A 3,475-nucleotide genomic window follows, 5' to 3' on the forward strand; every position below is an offset into this window, starting at 1 on the left:
AAGATTAATTGTCCGTCTCCTCACCACGCACTCTCACCACTGGCGTCCCCCAGTGCTCTGTTCTAGGCCCTCTCCTAAGTCACCAAGTCACTTGGCTCTGTCATAACCTCACATGGTCTCTCCTATATTTGCTATGCAGACGACACACAATTAATCTTCTCCTTTCCCCCTTCCGATGACCAGGTGGCGAATCGCATCTCTGCATGTCTGGCAGACATATCAGTGTGGATGACGGATCACCACCTCAAGCTGAACCTCGGCAAGACGGAGCTGCTCTTCCTCCCGGGGAAGGACTGCCCGTTCCATGATCTCGCCATCACGGTTGACAACTCCATTGTGTCCTCCTCCCAGAGCGCTAAGAACCTTGGCGTGATCCTGGACAACACCCTGTCGTTCTCAACTAACATCAAGGCGGTGGCCCGTTCCTGTAGGTTCATGCTCTACAACATCCGCAGAGTACGACCCTGCCTCACACAGGAAGCGACGCAGGTCCTAATCCAGGCACTTGTCATCTCCCGTCTGGATTACTGCAACTCGCTGTTGACTGGGCTCCCTGCCTGTGCCATTAAACCCCTACAACTCATCCAGAACGCCGCAGCCCGTCTGGTGTTCAACCTTCCCAAGTTCTCTCACGTCACCACGCTCCTCCGCTCTCTCCACTGGCTTCCAGTTGAAGCTCGCATCCGCTACAAGACCATGGTGCTTGCCTACGGAGCTGTGATGGGAACGGCACCTCAGTACCTCCAGGCTCTGATCAGGCCCTACACCCAAACAAGGGCACTGCGTTCATCCTCCTCTGGCCTGCTCGCCTCCCTACCACTGAGGAAGTACAGTTCCCGCGCAGCCCAGTCAAAACTGTTCGCTGCTCTGGCCCCCCAATGGTGGAACAAACTCCCTCACGATGCCAGGACAGCGGAGTCAATCACCACCTTCCGGAGACACCTGAAACCCCACCTCTTTCAGGAATACCTAAGATAGGATAAAGTAATCCTTCTCACCCCCCCCCCCTTAAAAGATTTAGATGCACTATTGTAAAGTGGCTGTTCCACTGGATGTCTTAAGGTGAACGCACCAATTTGTAAGTCGCTCTGGATAAGAGCGTCTGCTAAATGACTTAAATGTAAATGTAATCTAGTGGAAGCCATAGGAACTGCAACCAGATGCTTCAGAAATCTAGATTCCCATAGAAACCCAATTGAAAACACAGTGAACTAAAACAAAATCTCCTGGATGGTTTGTCCTTGGGTGTCCGCCTACCAAATGAGTTCTGTTATACTCACGTCTTCTGGACGTGAAAATACTGCCCCCTACCCCAAACAGGTTATATGTCCTTCAGCCACTCTCAAGTCATTGGTAAAGGGGTCACAGGTTACACAGCTCCTTAACTGTCCTTCAATTGTCAATGTGTTCCAGACATGAGGCTCTCACTGAGAAAGCTGCTGATAGACTGAGGTGGTTGTGTTGATAATCAGTCTCTCTCATGAACCGCTAACAGGCCTACACTGCACAATATATTCATAAAATACATTTATGTTGAATGTGTGTAGAACTGACTGACCCTCCTGCTGCTAGATAGGGTTCCAGCTAGGTACCTAGTGTAGGACTGACTGACCGTCCTGCTAGAGAGGAGTCCAGCTAGGTACCTAGTGTAGGACTGACTGACCCTCCTGCTAGATAGGGGTCCAGCTAGGTACCTAGTGGAGGACTGACTGACCCTCCTGCTAGAAGATCCACACGTCCAGGAGGCTGCAGAAGGAGAGAGGCTGTGTGGTTGGACCTTTCGTAAGACATTGCTCCAGCTCCCCAAGAAGGTTGATCATCCTGGATCTTGACTCCGTTCCTTTTCTCAACACCATGTCGATGATGTCACGTGCCTTCTCTGTCCTCTCAGCTATCCCCCTTAGTGAGTCCATTTCCTCACTTCCTTCAGACAGAGTGAGTTGTATCCCATAAAGAATCTAAGGAAGGTCAAGATGACAACATGGTGATGTGTATCTTTGACTAGCCTCACACAGTGACACTCAAAGTCAATCTTAAATTAATCATTATTTATTGTCAGTGAGCTGGAGAGGTTCCAACCAACTAAATGCACCATAGTACACATGTCAATCAGGGGCTATGCCTGGGGCAGCCCCAGCAGTTTTCTTATATATAGCTTTACACAGACAAGTTACATTTGCATGATTTAGCATAATTAATGAATCATTACTGTTTGCTTCATTCATGTGACCGACCAATACTGGTTCATAGCATTTGACAGACCAACACCTCACAAGACTTCTTCTCTCTAAACTGAGACCTTGAAACTGAGATATCTCGTTCTCAAACCAACGTCTGGCCTTACTGCCAAATTACAGCTACTGATAGTGAGGATTTGTACAGTCAGCCACTTGCATGAACACACAAATTAGTTTACAGAACAGCACATGAATAAAACAGAAGAAGAAGTGTCTTCGTCCACACACTAGGAGACAGGCCTCAGCATCTTCAGATTAGGTGAAGTGTCTTCGTCCACAAACTAGGAGACAGGCCTCAGCATCTTCAGATTAGGTTAAGAAGTGTCTTTGTCCACAGACTAGGAGACAGGCCTCAGCATCTTCAGATTAGGTGCTACAAGACAGGATGGAGGAGAAGGGAAGAGGGAGATACACCTGAGTTAATGATGTGATGATGGTCCTATGATACACCTGAGATAATGATGTGATGATGGTCCTATGATATACCTGAGATAATGATGTGATGATGGTCCTATGATACACCTGAGATAATGATGTGATGATGGTCCTATGATACACCTGAGATAATGATATGATGATGGTCCTATGATACACCTGAGATAATGATGTGATGATGGTCCTATGATAGAACTATAAAAATATAAATGTATTACAGGCAGCAACACAAAAACATGCTTCCATTCTGAAAAGACTCTCTTTGATCTGGGTAGCTATGTTTTTATTTGACCTATATTTAATCATTCCACATATTCAAGGGAGGGAGAAAAGAAACCGGTCTTACCTAGATTCACTCAAGTACTTAACAAGATGGTGTTCATGTTCACTGAGAGCTTTGAGACAAGCTCCCATCACTTCTGGTCCTTTAGGGAGGACTGCATTCAGTAATTCTCTCATTCGCTCCTGTGCCGTTGTTTCAGCTTTTATTCTGGAGTACTCTTCTTCACCAATCATGCTCTTTGACAACAGATCATCTGCTATTGGCATTGGGTTTTGACTCCTGAATGAGTTCAGCCCTGTGTTTCTTCAGAAACTCCTCAGCAGGAATCCCAGAGAGTGTTAATGCTGAAGGGGGTGAATTAAATGAATATGTCTTTAGGGTGAACAGCAGCTGTTTCTACATCTAACAGTCTCTCAGTTCCTCTGATAGTCATGTCTTGTTTTGAGCTGACTCAGGGTTGTCGTCAATTCATATTCAAGTCAGTCAAAATTAAACCAGTTTCTACAACCATTACGGATAC

At 46.5% G+C, this 3,475-nt stretch overlaps 1 long non-coding RNA gene across 1 annotated transcript; it reads right to left on the reverse strand.

The window, feature by feature from the left end:
- Positions 1-2,033: 2,033 nt before the first annotated feature.
- LOC135561709 (uncharacterized) lies at positions 2,034-3,238 on the reverse strand. The gene is made up of 2 exons (XR_010459610.1): positions 3,019-3,238; positions 2,034-2,610 (listed from the first exon to the last, which is right to left on the reverse strand). It is a non-coding gene; the product is annotated as an uncharacterized LOC135561709 (long non-coding RNA).
- Positions 3,239-3,475: the final 237 nt, after the last annotated feature.

The sequence above is a fragment of the Oncorhynchus nerka genome, linkage group LG18 (genome assembly GCF_034236695.1).
Source record: "Oncorhynchus nerka isolate Pitt River linkage group LG18, Oner_Uvic_2.0, whole genome shotgun sequence".
Taxonomy (NCBI): Eukaryota; Metazoa; Chordata; class Actinopteri; order Salmoniformes; family Salmonidae; genus Oncorhynchus; species Oncorhynchus nerka.